We start from the raw sequence: 16,902 nt of genomic DNA, 5'->3' as shown, positions 1-16,902 counted from the left end.
TGCCTTGTCTGCCAGTGTACAATGGAGGCCATGTAGCACATCATTATCTTGACCTGTGCAAAGCTTCAGCTCCATTTCTGCAAGATTTTGAAGCCCTCAAGCTTGACATGTGTCAATGCCAAGAGTGGATGGAAGCGGTAATTTGTACTGTGGTCCTGCCACATTCACATGCACATATACAAAACTCACAATACATGTTGTGAGCAAGACAAAGTCTTTGTGTACTTGACTAGTCCCTCTTTGCAACTTTCCATCTTGCCCATGGTTTGACACACTATACATATCAACATTGATCACCAGAATGCATGGTTGATTACATATCAAAAGGGACTAAGGTGAGCAACTTTCATACCATAGTCACCTACTGCTGATGGCATTGTCAAATCATGCTTTATTATGTCCTCAGACTGGCTCAATAGCTGGTTATGTCCAACCACTGACATCCAACCTGCTGATGGTCTGCCATGTGGATTCCCTGAGGCTACTACTATGTATGTATTGCTTTTTTTTGTACTATTCAAAATTTCCATATTCATCTAAGAGTGACCAACTGGCAGGTGTCAACCTCCATCAGGATTTGCAACATCTGTGGCCCTTAATAAGGAGAATAAAGGGAGGCTTGCAAAGGTTCACAACCATCCATGTGTGGCCTTACCATTTCCTCTGATCCTTGATGTCCATTTCCTTCACTGATATGGCACCCAGTGCTGCTTATGATGCCTTCAACTCTGATGCTGAGGATGGAGGTCCTGAAGACTTCAACCTTGACAAAGGGATGGACAATACTGACTTGGAAGACCTGGACAGCAATGCTGAATAGCACAGGCAACTTACTCATGTTCCTGGACCTCAAGCTGATGTTGCTGAGCTGTGAGTGGTATGTATTTATACATTCTTGTTCATGATGAGTCACCAGGCATTAGTGCTGACATGATGCTAGGCTCTCAGTGTTGTGCAGTGAGCATACACCAAATGCTGCAAGGAACTGTGCCAGACAAGGAAGGCTCTCTTCGAAGCCAATAGCCAGCATTCCAAGCAGTCCAGGAACACATCTAGCAAGTCAAACAGCCTCACAACTCATATTGAGCAAGAAGCAAAGAAATACCTCCTACTGTATCATTTTTTCATCATTCAAAGCCTTTTCCCAGCAGCTCCAAATCCCAATCCTGATTGACATGATCCAGCATGGTTGTCATGATTGTGCATTCATCCTGAGTCCTCACTCACTCTGCATGCCTTTCTGCTGGTCATTCACTCACTCTGCACCAACTCTGCCTGCCCCCTGGCATTTATGAGTTATCTCCACTCTGACTGCTGTTGGACTTGTACTGCTCTCCTACTGGACTGCATGGGCCATTCTCTGAGGAGTTGTGTGACTACCCTTCAGACTTCTCCCTGACAGTGCATGGTCAGGGACTCCACAGCACACACACTGCATGGTCCAGTGCCTGGACTGTTTCCTCTTTGGGATGTTCTGTGTTACCCATTCATATGTCCTCCATCTACCCTTCATTTGTCATCTAGGAAATTTTACTTGAAATTTTATGAGTCTCTGTATGTCAGTTCTGATTCCAATTACTGTACCTCCATAGTAGTATAAAAGCATGTACCATACTCCACTGTTCTTCAGTATGAATATTGACTTAGCTCCTACTCCCTCTGTCTCTGTCTTCTGCCTGTTGGAGTTACCTCCAACTGTCCATCTGTACTCATCCTCTGAAATACAAGGGCTGAGATTGTGCAAGGGGGTAGCACACAAGCTGAACCCGATGCCCTCACTTCACTCCACCCTTACCTCAGCAGACTTCATTCTTGCCAACACTTTGCCAGTCAGAGTTCTGTTCTTTCTGTCAGACTTGCTTCTGAACCTCTCCCCAGACCTCATCCAGCATTGGAGTTGGTTGGAGTAGGCCCAGACTTGACAATGGTGGAAATCACAGGATGGGAAGCTCAAGGGCACTCTGACTGAGCTTTACAAGATGATTCCCATGGATTTACCTGAGTCAATGGTAACCTACAAGCAATTTGGCTCCATGGTACATGTAATTCCAACCTTGGTGACCACTAACATATTAATTTGTTTTAAGTTCATACAAGTGCATGGTCAGGAGAGATCCAATGTCCTCAAAGTCATCAAGGACTGTGCTGGCATGTTATTCACTCCATATAACATTTTGCTGGATCTCTTTACTGGAAAGCCCACTTGTAAGAAGGACAACAAGGCATGCCTGGCACTCTTGAAGAAGGATGGAGTTGGAGAATACACCTGTTTTGCACCCATTCTTTTTGCAGATCCTAAGCAGATGGTCACTGGAGGCTTCTTGAAGATTCCCATCCTAGTTAAGGTAAGCATGCACAGTTCAATGCCACTCTTATTCAAAAATTGATTTCAGCCCATAGGTTATCTGTGTCCTGATGTTTGGAAAACCTTGCAGAAAACAAATGTGGACAGCCCCCAGCCAGGGGTCAGAAGATGGGTGTGCTGAGCATTACTGAGGGCCTGATTGCTGGTGCCTGCATCTTGGTGAGGGTGTCCATGGTCACTGTGCTAGTACATGCTGACATCAATATCATACCAAGGTTCAATTCCTATTGTTGCATGATCCTGAATTAAGTGCTACCAGTGCAGGTCAATACTGATCAGAATACAATTTCTACCTTGAGAAGCTTTTCAAAGCATCTCCTTGGGCTGTCAGCATGATGAATTTCTTCAACCAGGAAGTCTTTTGGAAGGGGTCTCAATTGGTGAATGTCAAATCTGAGGTATTTGCTAATGTGGAGCAGCTGCATACTTGGGAAGATGAATTTTTAGACAAACTCAACAACATTGACCCTGCTGAGAGTCACACCCCACCTGTTTCCACACTGCATGACCCCAATGCCCCTGGCAGCTGTGATTCAGATTTATGTGACTCTGATCTGGGAAATCCACTCCTATTAAGGTATGCTAATGACTTGTCATGGATCTAGGAAATTTGCAACATCTGGTGACCAACTCAAACACCATCCACATATGGTATTTTCCAGATGCTCTCAGCCCAAAAAGAAGGGTAAGGAAATGCAGAATCTCATATTCTACTGACTTAATGGAATGGCAGGTGGACAGTCAAGTCATATTTCTGTGATAATGCTGAGTTGAAATCACCCACATGGTTTCAACAGGGTCATGGGGTGGGTGATCATTTCTGGCCTTGTGAATAAAGCACTCATCTGTCTTGAAGCCCCAAAATGGCTTCCTGGAAGCCTCACAGCTGCTCAAATCCAGGATGGAAAACACTTCTACAAGGGAATGGGTCAACCAAATGTCCAACACCAATGCCCTGTTATCTGCAATCCTGCATGTAATCCATCCACAAATGTATGCAGATGGCAGGAAAGCATTGATCCACCTTGGTGAACAGGCAGAACAGCAGGTGGATTTGGATATGAGCTCCATACTGCTGATATGGAGCTCCATGTATAGCAGCATGTCTGTGATGGTGAATTGGGCAACTTGTTACCACAGGGATATCAATGGATGGGATCCATGGTATGACATGCTGGTAACTGTGGGTGACTACCTGCCCTTGGACTTTGTCATTCCAACATTGAATCTGTGGCTGTGCTACAACCCAGGGATGATCATTGCATTTTCAGGTTCAGCATTGGAGCATGGGGTGGGAGCTGTAGACAGTGACAGAGCATACCTAGCATACTACATGTGTGCCAATGTACATCAGTCGGTGCACATTCCCATGTGTCAATCATCATGGATGGATGACCTACTACCTAGACCAGTTGCAACTGGAGAACTGTTGATTTGAAGCTGCAAAATTTAATGTAAGATTTAGTAGGCAATGCAGATCTCATATTTTATTAGGATATGCTGGCTCTTGAACTTCAGATGGGTGGTGTTGCCAGGATTTTGCAAATGGGAGGGTGCTTCAACATCATAGATTGGGCAGGTACTCAGAGCTAAAGGGTGTGCATCATAAACTGCAACAAAAGTAAACCTACTCAGGCCATCATGCAGATGGACAGATTGTCAGACATTGCATGGATGGGGGGGTGTTCTGACATCATGTGAATGGGCAGTATCTCATAAATGATTGACATTCACAGCAATGTATATACAACCAACTCCACAGTCAAAAACATGTAAACTATTGAAGCAGCATGCCCAACAACCTGTGCAATGCCCACCACCTAGCATAGAAATGGTGTCAAGTTCATGAAGTCCAAGTTGAGTCTGGACCAGAGACCAAAGTGGGTGCAAGGCTGAGGGGTTGGGATCAGGAGGAAAGACGAAGGTACAGAGTGGTGGACCAATTGGACTTAGTGACTGAGGTTACAGCACTATTCCCTTGCATGGGTTGCAGTCCAAGTCTGAGGCCAAGGATTACAGATAGAACTTATTTGATTTCAGACTGAGGGAATACAGACTGAGTATCTATGGGCTTATATACCAGAAGTAGCTATAGTATGGAGACCAGTAATGCCAGTCTCACAAAAGATTGCTAAGGTGATTGGTAAGACAAATATTAGTAAGGTATGACTAAGGTAATGGAGACTGGGACAGGGCAAACCAGGGACAAGACTGGGCAGAGCTTAACTGAAGTGACACACACTGCAAAGCAGTGTTCATTGCACTAGGACATCTGGAGATAAGAAATTGGTGAGGCCAAGGCTGGACTGAGCAAGTGTGAGGCCAAGTCCAGCTGGGGTTGAGACATGATGATGACAGTATCCCCCTCTTAGGGGTCAAACCCATGAGACCCCTGCAGAAGAGGTAGGCTGAGTCTGAACCTTGGCTGAGTTTGAAAAAGTGATACTTGTGGCCCACTAAGCCTTTTGCATCTTTTCTTTGTATCTCAACCATCACAGCAAGCATTTTACAATTTTGTTTGTACAAACATAGGGAAAAAAAATCTTTGAAAAGATACTTTATTTTATCTCATGTTCTCTGCTGAAAAAACTGGCAATAATGTTGAATTTTGAAAGGTGTTTCTGACAGAAAACATGACACAGTGGATTTCCAATGTTTTATTGGTGAAAAACAATTACCATGACCCACCACCAAAAACCAAAAACAATCATCAAAAAAATTATTAGTACTGATTTCTACATGTTATGCAATACATTAATCAAATACTTTACCACAAAATAATTTAAACACACTGATCATTGAAGAACATGTCATGTTACATAGAACATCAAAAGTAAATGATATATGTTTTGTATGTGATAATCATAAAAACATTTGGCCAAGTCTTTCAATGTTCACCTGAAAAAAAAAAAAAACAGAACAGCAGTTCAAGGTTTTCTCTAAAAACATGACATGCTAAACTGCAATTTTTATGTACAAGAACATGGTACTGAGAGCATGCCAAATGTTCTAGGTCAAATTACAGTATCTTATCTCCCAGAAAACATGATAAATAAATAATGTATTAAAATATCCTGTTCTACCACAGAATAACTGTGAAGTAGGCATGTTATATGTAGAGGTGTTGTGAAGGTTCTGAGCTGTACAGTTATCGTCAGACTGCTGCCTACTGCAAATACAGTGCTGAACTCCCCATTTCTTGCATGAACTGCCTTGTGCTCTTTCACTTTCAAAAGTGGACTGGGGACATTCATGAGTGGTGGGGGTGCTATCAGAGGCTACTCTTTCTCTAGTCAGTCAGGGCAACCATGGAACCATAGATTTTGGACTATCCTGTTCTACCACAGAACATTTTAATGTGTGTCATCAATGTGTTGTTGCAAGGAAAAACAACAAAGGACACAGAATACTCAAGTATCAAAAGTCAGGTGGTACATATCATGACTGACTGAGGTTTATTCCATGAGATAAGATCATGTGACAGCATGTGATGGGGTGGTTGAGCAAGGACAAGCAGTGATAGCATTGATGGTTACAGATGCCACTTATCATGTTCTGTGGTACAACAGGACACTTTAATACACTCTTTATTTATCATGTTAATATGGAATCTCAGTAGCATGTTTTTGCACATAACAAATATTGTTTTAAATGTCATGTTTATGAAGTAAACATTGAGCCAATAATCTGATGTTTTGTGGGTCAACATTGCAAGACTTGGTTAAAGGTTATTAGTATTATCACATACAAAACATTTATCATTTACTTGTGATGTTCTATGTAACATCATACATTCTCTAATGACTAGTGTGTTTAAATTATTTCATGTTACAACATTTGATTAATCAATTACATAACATGCAGAAAACAGTACTAATATTTTTTTTTATGATTGTTTTTGGTTTTTGGTGGTGGGTCATAGTAATTGTTTTTCACCAGCAAAACATTGGAAATCTACTGTGCCATATTTTCTGTCAGAAAAGCCATTCAATACATAAGATTATTTCCACTTGTTCAAGCAGAGAGCATGTGATAAAATAGAGTATCTTTTAAAAGAATTTTTTTTCACATGTTTGTGCAAAGAAAATTGTAAAATGCTTGCTGTGCATCATGTCCATCTTGAGACTGATCATCACAACTGATGACAACAGTGATGGCCAGACTGTGATTGACTGGACCCAGGTGTTGGATGATGCCATCAGGTATGACACTGACAACAAAGAGGAGACAATGAGGGCCAAGGCCAAAGAGAGGAAGTGGCACAGGGCAGCTGAGCAAGCCTGGCAGGAGGAGCAGGCTTGGCTTGAGGCCAAGAGAGTGGAGAGGGAGAAGGCTGAGGCTGAGAAGGCAGTGTGGGAGGCTGAGGAGAAGAGAGTGTGCAAGGAGGAAGAGAGACGAGAGGCCAAGTGTAAATGCAAGGCTGAGACCATGAAGGATGATGAAGCCAGGGCCAGTAGTAGTGAGGCCACTGGGGTGAAGAAGGCAGTCATGGACCCTGGGTGAGCACCTTCTCTACTCCTGTGCATTTTGTCTGAAGTCCACTCTTTTAGCTGTACCCACTGCACCCAGGTGAAGACTGTCTGCAAGTTCCTCATGGATGGTAACAAGAAGTGGGTTGCCTGCATATGGTGCAACCAGTCAAAGGGCAAGTGCTGGTGGCTGGGAGATGGGAAGGATACTGAGGCTGGTCCCAAGGCCACTACCAAGGTCAATAAAGGCAAGAAGTGGAAGGCCAATGAAGAGACACCTAAGCCTGGGCCGAGCCAGAAGAGGTGGGTGAAGTCAAGACTGACTGAGGTATTGGAAATTGATGAGCCTGAGGCTGGTGGGAGTGGGGCAAGGAAGGCTGCTGCAGGGGGGTTCACAGGCTTGGAAGACAAGCTTGAGTAACTTATTGACATCATAGGGCTCATTGCCAACAACCTGGAAGGCCTCTTCAAGCTCCAAGAGGCTATGGTTGAGAACTTGGGCCAGATCACTGATGCACTCAAGGCCATGCTCAATGAGTTCTATGGCTTTGGGGTGGCAGTTACCCCTTCGGACTCAGGCTTTCCTGAACTGGATGCTGAGGAGTTGCGAGAGGAAGCAGAGTGGCTGCTGGCTGAGGGCAAAGAAGAGGGAGTCAAGGGGGAAGACAAGCCCATGACCGAGGCTGAGTAGGCCTTAGTGTAGACCTTTTTTGTTTTTTTTCCCTCTTCTGCAAATGTCATGCCTGGTGTCTGGTCTCATACAGTAAAGTCAGAGGAACAAGGAAAAAACAAACAAACAAGGTAAGTAAGAGGACAAAGGAAACTAGACACTGGGAGAGAACAGAAAAGAGAACTGAGGCCAGCTGAAGCTGGTCCTCATTGGAATGGGCCAGGTTTACTAGGATAGCTGGAGTGAAACTCCTGTACAAGTTTAGACGCATTGTGTCATAACCATGTGTTCACTCTAAGTCCTTACTCACTCTGCACCCTCTTCTGCTGGTCATTCACTCACTCCACACCAACTCTGCCCAACTTCTGTTGGTTATGAACCATCTCTGCTCTGACAGCTGTTGGACTTGTACTGCTCTCCTACTGGACCATGCAGGCTGTCCCCTGAGGAGTCATGTGACTACCCTTTGGACTTCTCCCTGACAGTGCATGATCAGGTACTCCACAGCATGTGCACTGCATGGTCCAGTGCCTGGACTGTTTCCTTTTCTGGATGTTCTATGTTACCCATATGTATGTCCTCCATCTACCCTTCATTCATTGTCTAGGAAGTTTTACTTGAAAATTTCTGGGTCTCCATATGTCAGTTCCAATTCCAGTTACTGTACCTCCATAGTAGTATAAAAGCATGTATCATACTCTGCTGTTCCTCAGTACGAATATCGACTTAGTTCCTACTCCCGCTGTCTCCATCTTCTGTCTGTCAGAGTTACCTCCCTCTGTCTGTCTGTACTCTCCCTCTGAAATATGAGGGCTGAAATCATGCAAGGGGGTAGCACACAAGCTAAACCCAATGCCCTCACTCCACTCTGCCTTTATCTCGGTGGACTTCATTCCTGCCAACACTTCACCAGTCAGAGTTCAATTCTTTCTGTTGGACTTGCTTCCAAACCTCTCCTCAGACCTTGTCCAGTGTTGGAGTTGGTCAGAGTAGGCCTGGACTTGACACATTGTCCAGCTCTGTAGCGAGTACCCAAGTAGTTTCTTCATTGGTCCCTTCATAGCCAGTCCACCTGACCAGGTACTGCAGCCAACACCAGTGATGCTGGCTGACCTTGGAGTTGAGGATTTCAGCCACCTTGAACTCTAATTCACTGTCAACCTTGACTGGTGGAGGTGGTGGTTTAGTCTGGTTCAGGATGGTATTAGGGAAGGCTGGCTTGAGCTGAGAGACATGGAAGACTGGATGTACTGCATGCATTGAGTCTGGCAGGTGCAGGGTGAATGAGTGGGTACTGGCCTGAGCTATGACTGGATATGGTCCAAGGTTTTTCTCTGAGAGTTTCTTGGAAGGCCAGGTTGACTGGAAGTATTTGGCTTTGACATACACCTGGTCACCAACCTTCAAGTCCAGGGCCAGCATGCATTTAGCATTGGCTGGTCCTTGGTAGCACTGTTATGCAAGGGTCATCTCCTCATGTAGGTACTGGTGCAGTGAATCCAGGTCAACTGTGTAGTCATGAGCCTGAGTGGAGGTGAGGTCACACTCTGGGTATACCGAGATATTAGGGTGGTAGCCCTTATTAGCAAAGAATGGTGAGACACCAGTAGTAGTGCTAGGAGCATTGTTGTAAGCAAACTTGGCCAAAGGTAGTAGGTCGGCCTAGTTGTCCTGTTGGTAGTTACAGTAGACTTGGAGATACTGTTCCAGTGTCTGGTTGGTCCTCTCAGTCTGGCTGTCACCCTTGGGGTGGTAGCCCAAGGTGAAGTGTAAGCACATGTCTAAGGCCTTACCAAGTGACCAGAAGAAGTGAGACACAAACTCCAAGCCTTGGTCTGAGGTTACATGGGCCAGCACTCCATGTTAGAAAAAACATGGAGTAGGAAGAGTTTGGTGAGTTCTGGGGATGTGATGGTGTTGTGGGTGGGGATGAAGATGGCCTTCTTGGAGAGCTGGTCAACTACTATGAGGATGGCCATGAAGCCAGATGAGGCTGGAGTTGCTCAATGAAATCCATGGCTTCTCCAGCACTGGAAGTTGCTTGAGGAGGCCATAAGGCCAGTGGTGGGGGACCTTAGCCAAGCACAGGCAGTGCAAGACCAGACATAGTCTTTGATGATCATTCTGAGGCCAGGCCAGGTATACTCATGCCAGATGAGCTCTAAAGTGTGATTTTGGCCAAAGTGGCCAAACAGGGGATGGTCATGCTTAAGCCGCAAGACCCTAAGGCAGAGATTATTTGAGTCCAGCATGTAGATCCTTCCATCAAGGTGAAGGAAGCTGGTGTCATCTCTGGACCACTGGGGATCAGACATGTCAGACAAGTGGATTTGTGAGACTGGGTCATCTGGCAGGGCAGTCAGGATCTCATTGTGGAGTTTTTTGACATCCATTAAGGTGACTGCTCATAAGACTGGGTGCTCAAGGTAGGTTGCATGGAGGGAGACCACTAGTTGCTCCTGGGTGAACACCAGTCTCAGATTCTGCAGGTTCACTTGGGCATAGCTGCTATCCCCCTCTTTGGGGTAGATGTCCCATCATCTAGTTAGGGCATTGGGCTTAGCCCTGAGCTTACCAGGCCTGAATTGGATGATCATATTGAACTGGGAGAGGAATTCAGACCAGTGAGCTTGGTGGTGGGTGAGTACCATAGAAGTAGAAAAGTACTCTAGGTTCTTATGGTCAGTGACAATGTTGACTGGCAAGGCCAAACCCTCAAGGTAGTGGCACCAGGTCTGGAATGCTTCAAATATTGCAAGCAATTCCTTATCATGAGTATTGTAGTTCAACTCCAGGGCTGTCAGAGTATGGGAGTAGAAAGTGACCAGATGTATCTGGTTTTTGCCACAAGTAATGGAAAGGATGCTGGTGATGGTGTAGTCCAATGCATCAGTCTCAATGGTGATGGGAACCCCAGGGATGAAGTGGGTTAAGACTGGCATGGTAGTAAAGGCAGCCTTGAGGTTGTTGAATGACTGGTGGCACTCCTCAGAGAAGTTCCAAGGTGCACCCTTGTGGGTAAGCCAAGTCAGTGGTATGATGATGTCTGAGTAGTTGAAAATAAAATGGCAGTAAAAGTCGGTGAAGCTGAGGAAAGATTGAATGTCCTTGACCTTGTGAGGCTTGGGCCAGTCGCAGATGGTCTGGACTTTTTCTTTTGACATCATGAGGCCAGCAGGGGAAAGGTGGAATCCAAGATATTTGACTGAGTCTGAGTGGAACTCACATTTCTCTGGCTTTGCATAAAGGCTATGAAGCTGAAGCCAGCAGAGTACCTCTCAGACATGCTGCTTGTGGGACTCCTTACCTCTGGAGTAGACTAGGATGTCATCTAGGTAGATGACCACACAGACATCCAACATGTCCATGAAAATGGTATTCACAAAGCATTGGAAGGTGGCCAGGGCATTGGTGAGGCCAAAAGGCATTACTGACCACTCATAGGACCCATACCAAGTTCAAAACATGGTCTTCCATTCATTTCTGGGGCAATCTGGATGAGATGGTAGGCATGCCAGAGATCGATTTTGGTATAGATCTTGGCATGGCTTGGTGAGTCCAAGAGGTCAGAAATGAGTGGCAGTGGGTAGCAGTCCTTCTTAGTGATTTTGTTCAAACCCCAGAAGTCTACACAAAGATGGAGGGAGCTCTCCTTCTTTTTAATGAAGAGGACTGGTGCAACGTAGGGGGAGGAGGTCAGATGAATGAAACTGGTAGTGAGATTTTCATTGATGAAAGTCTGGAGAGCTTGGAGCTTGACCAGGGACAGTGAGTAGATGGTGCCTAGGGGTGGGGTTGTTCCTTCTTCTAGCTCCATCTTCATGTCTTACTCCCAGTGTGGTGGGAGTGCCAAGGCCTTGGCCTTGCTGAATACATCAGCAAAGTCATGATACTCTTCTGGTACATTGGGTAAGGCTGGAGGAGGGGAAGCTGAGGCCAATTGGGCTTGAATTGAGTCTGAGGGGCAGAGCTGAAGTTGGAACTGAACAGACCCTTCAAGTTTGCAGGTGCATATGAAGGCAGCTACATTGACTAGGGAAACAAGGGGGGTCTTCAGGGGGGCATGAACCGAGGAGTCAGAGGCTGGTACAGATGGCACAAGGCTGTGTTGGTCACTAGGACTGGGGTCAGGAAGACCAGTGGGGGCCAGGCTTACAGGGGGTGTCAACAGGGTTGGCATTCCTTGTATAGGAGTCCAGAGAGTCAGACTACTCAGTACCGAATCAATCAATGGATTGTAGCAGGTGAGCCAGTCATGTCTGAGGACTATCTTGCACTCAGAATCCAACAGCACTAAAAGCAGGGTTACCAGTGTGAGTCAAAGTGTGGAAAGGTGGTGAAAACCAACCAAAACCAACACCAAAGACAAATATGAGCAAGTGGTGGTTCACCTCCATGGAACCTGGAGGGCAGAGAAACCTAAAGTGGGGGAAATTTCGATGGGAGGTGCTCCTAGCACAAGTCAATGACAAGTTATGCAGGAGAAGATGAATGAATGCTGATTGAGAAGGGGATGCTGAACAGAGTGAAGGTGTTCAGCCAAAAGTACTTGGGAGTAATGGACTTCAATAGAATATGCTCCTGGCACAAGTTGATGATGAGTTATGCAGGAGTGGATGGATGACTAAGCAGACTTGCTGACTAAGTGTGGATGAAGCTTCAGATAATGATGGAGGTAGATAGACCCCTTTGTAGAGCCTCAACTACCAATGATATGAATGAAGACAGATAGACTCTTCTGAATGAGCCTCAACTGTCAGCAACAAGTTATGCTGAGCTGAGCTGAACTGACTGCTGAGTGAATGGCTTCTGGTTCACTGGGGGTGTAGCTAAGTACATGGGGGTTTATATACTGTGGGGGGAGCACAGCTTCTGACAAACAAGGCACAAACACCTGGTAAGTAATGAGTAAGGACTGAGTAATCATGATGAGTAAGCAAGAAATGAAAAGTAAGCAAGCAAAGAAGGTTGATAAGTATTGGCAATAAATGAGTCAAGGATGGTCAAAATATCACAGAATGAGTCAAATGGAGTCAGAAACTGAGTATGTGCACTGATATCACATTAGGGGGTGGCAATGCAAGTCAGATCTCAGCAGAGACATCTCTAGACCCAAAGATGGCATGACAGATGGATGGTGTTTCCAGATAGGGAAGTATTAATTCCAGAATTGAAGGGCATGAGTCAGGTATCAAAGGGGCTAGGGCATTGGGGGTCTGTGGGGCAATGGGAGCATAAGCAATTGTGTCTCCCACCCTTTCATCCTCTCAGCAAAGTTAACAAAAGCTTCATGAATGGGGCTCTGACAGAGGAGGAGGAGAATGGGGGACATCTTCTGCTGGATCTTGCAGTAAGAAGACAAGATGCATGTCATACTTGTCATGAATGTGATCAGGGAGGCTGGAGAAGCAATGTGGGAACAATGATGGACAAGATTGGAACAAAGATGGTGCAGGGAGCAGGGAGGAATGATCCATATGCTTCATCAAAAGGGGAGACCAAAACAACCACATAAGACCTTTCTAACCAAGTGACAGACCTGAGGCAACCAAAGAACATCCTTCTGGAAGTCATACTGACAAGGAGAACATGCTGACCAAGCTGCATGGGATGAGATGGGGCTGACAATGATGGGATGAACCAGGGGGCTCCAGGACAGAAGCTGGTGGGAATGCCTGGCAGATATACATAGCCACTGTCTCTGGAAAATGAGACAAGTGAGATGATCAATGAAGAGGTGGCCATGATTGATGGACTTCACAAAATGAGTGTCTGATGGATGGAGTGCTGTAGAAATGTACAGGGTGTGAGGATCCTCTCCAAATTTGGAAGGCAGAACTGCATGGCTGAGCACTTTAAGAGAGTGTGAGAACAAAGTCAATATCTTTGGACATGGTGGAGATATGATGAAAACCAGAATGCCATACATGGGTGCTAAAAACCTTTAATGTGCACTTAACTTGCTTCTTCTTTCTCTTTAGCACTGATGACTTGTTCTTGTGCAAAGGATGACTGTTAATGTCCAGCAGTCTTTCTATGCATGAGGCCTTTAGTCTTCATCTGCATGGCATGGGCATTGCACACAACTTGTTGACAAGTTAGGCAGAGTCAGCTGCAACCATGTCCACATGTCCACGACACCTTTGGTGTGTGACAGTACTCCCAATAGCATGCATCTATTTCCTGGGTGAGATGACAGAGCTTGTGTAGAGTCCATGGCTTGCCAACCTGACATACTTCATCTTTGATCCAGTCTGGAGTAGAAGTGGTGGCACAGCACACCTTCTCCATAGCCTTGGACTTGTGAAGCAAGCCCATTGAAGTCCACTACATATTTGTTGATGCACTGACTATCCTTCATGTGTAGATGGTCAAGTTGGCTCTCAGCATCAGCAACTGGGTCATGAGGGCTGAAGGTGGTTTATAGTTCCAGGATGAACTCCCTCCAGGAGTCCATCCAAAGGGGCTGGTCATTGGGGTCCTCAACCCCAAGTAGGTCTGGCTCAAACCATTCTAAGGCCATACCTTTGAGGTAGGATGGGGTGAAGATGACTTGTGCACAGTTGGTCCTAAAAGCCTGAGGCTGGTCTTGGAAGTTCAGCTTGCATTGAATAAAGAAAGCACAAAGCTTCTTGGGGTTGGTGCCATCGAAGGTATCAGGCTCATGCAACTTGGTCCTGCTCAAGGACTCAGGACTAGTGTGAGTGTTGCAGGCCAGTAGCTTGGTGGCCTTTGTGAGACTGTTGAAGACTGCAACTGTGGGTTCAGTGTCCAGGTCTGGGAAGTCCAGTTCATCCTCCAGATCATTCTCATCCAGATTATTGCCACCAGGCCCATCATCACCAGGACCATTGCTGGGGTTATCATCATCAGGGTTGTTATTGTCATTGTCATCTGGCCCTCCATTCCCAGAATCACCACTGGGGATGGGGGCAACAGGGTGATGTGGAGTAGGAGTGTTGGATGTTCAGGCAGAAAAGCCCCTGAAAGGGCTAACAGGGTCTGGGGATTGCCTCATGGTCCCCAAGGCAGCTAGTGCTGTCATGCAGCAAGTCTCCCTGGCTGAGGTGGAGTTGGGGTTGGTGGCAGAATGGCCATGGGGAGGTTGGAAACAGGTCTTGGTTGCCATGATGTATTAGACCCACACAAGTGGTGAGTCTGAAATACTGTCAAGTTTGTGAAGTCCAGGTTGAGTCTGGACCAGAGACTGAAGTGGGCATGAGGCTGAGGGGTTGGGATCAGGAGGAAAGACAGATACAGAGTGGTGGACTGATTGGACTTAGCGACTGAGGTTACAGCACTATTCTCTTGTGTGGGCTGCAGTCTGAGTCTGAAGCTGAGGATTACAGATAGAACTTATTTGATTTCAGACTGAGGGAATACAGGCCAAGTATCTATGGGCTTATATACTAGAAGTAGCTATAGTACAGAGACTGGTAATGCTGGTCTTGCAAAAGATTGCTAAGGTGATTGGTAAGACAAATATTAGTAAGGTATGATGAAGGTAATGGAGACTGGGACAGGGCAAACCAGGGACAAGACTGGGCAGAGCTTAACCAAAGTGACATGCACTGCAAAGCAGTGTTCATTGTGCTAGGACATCTGGAGATAAGAAATTGGTGAGGCCAAGGCTGGACTGAGCAAGTGTGAGGCTGAGTCTGGCCAGGGTCAAGACATGACTATGACAAATGGTTGATTTGTTGACCCTGACCATTGACAACATTGGCATATTTCTGAATATTTTCAATGCAGTAGTTTACCTGCTCCTCGATATGGCCATTGATATGGTCTGTGATTGGCACCTCAGGCAATGGCCATAAGCCCTGGGCCATCATCAACTATTTGCAGTGAAGAGAATAAGCAGCATACCTTAAAAAAATCCCAGGCCATAGAAAACAATCCCTTGCCTTGCAATCTTTGGGAATCTGCTGTGTATTCCTTGGAACAATATATCCACCAAGGGAATGCAAAGCCGAAATTGGGATCAGCTGCATGTGGGGTCCAATGTGGGACAATGGCGCTGATATTGTTGATTATGCAAAATGTGCTAAGGGGAATTAGCTGCTCAAGATATCTCACCATCATGGATGTCACAGATGTTCATTGCATTGTAGTGAATTGGTGTGAATGCGAGACTGCAGAAACCTGATACATACAGTTGCTCAGAGCCAAACTATTTCCCTCAATGTTCCAGAAGCCAAGCACCACATTCACATTTGTGGTTCTGGATGACTTCCTGAGGGACAACCTGGAATGTGGAATGTCTGGTATGAACTATTACAGCAAGTTGCATTGGATCACATCCAGTGTGTTTCCACACCTTGTTCCAGTAAGATTTGGTATTTTGGTTCCAAGTGTTGGAATGGATTCTGTGGGACAACCAGGTCAGCAGAGAAAGGCAGACTGGCATTATTTTGCACAGCATGCCCCCAGCCTGGAATAAATGTTGATACCAATGAGGATTTGGACCAGTAAGCAGCTCCAATAATGTAATCCTCATATGCTGACCTTCTCCAGCTGGCAGTTCACCTGCACAGTAGTAATGGATGGAAACTTTAAAGTGGAACACATGGATGAGTGGAAATCTGAAGATCAAGTGTGGTTGATGGACAGACTAGGTTATATGGTGACCAATCTGCACTATGCAGACTATTTGAAGGCCACTACACATATTGCAGAGGTATGAATTCATTCAACCCATGCAAAACATGATCTGAGCTCAGGCACAGAAATCCACCTGCAACAACCACAGAGCTATCAGTCAGGCAAATGCAGCCTGGGGAAAGCTTCATGTGACCAGAATTGGGGTGACTGCATGTGCATGGCATGGATGCTTTTATCCACATTGTGTTGTTGACTTCCAAAAAGGAGAAAGGTATGAGGTTGAATTGTCAATTTTGACACCCACTGATGGTGCTGCAGACAGTTGAACATGGACTACTCTTTGGCAAATCTGTTGGGATACAATATGGAAGGGATCAAACAAGTGGTTTGCTTCTATGACATTAACTGCTCCCACATGACAAATTTGTGGAAGCATGTGGGTCAAAGTGAGATGATTGATATCCTGTCATCACTTCAGTTTATCCCTGGAATCAGCATATGGCATGTGCATGGGCACAAGAAGGAATGTTATGCACAGTATGCCCTGCTGTTCATCAAGGGGGCTGGATGGGTAGATGGAGAAATCATTGAAACATTGTGGTCTGTCCTTAATGTGGCATCTGCATCTGCATGCAGGATGACCTCACCACACTGCCAAGAACTGCTGGATTTCCAGATGAATGATTCCAACTTCATGAAGATGATTCAGATTGGTTAGTTTGAGGATCCACTTGCAGTGCACTCTCTGACATCCAAGATTAAGTGGATAGCCTATTGCAGAAGCTCAAAGCAGC

The sequence above is a fragment of the Pisolithus orientalis genome (genome assembly GCF_024613125.1).
Source record: "Pisolithus orientalis strain OTSU chromosome Unknown F5J12scaffold_72, whole genome shotgun sequence".
Classification (NCBI taxonomy): Eukaryota; Fungi; Basidiomycota; class Agaricomycetes; order Boletales; family Pisolithaceae; genus Pisolithus; species Pisolithus orientalis.
The sequence above is the reverse complement of the archived record's forward strand: the minus strand, read 5'-3'. Positions refer to the sequence as shown.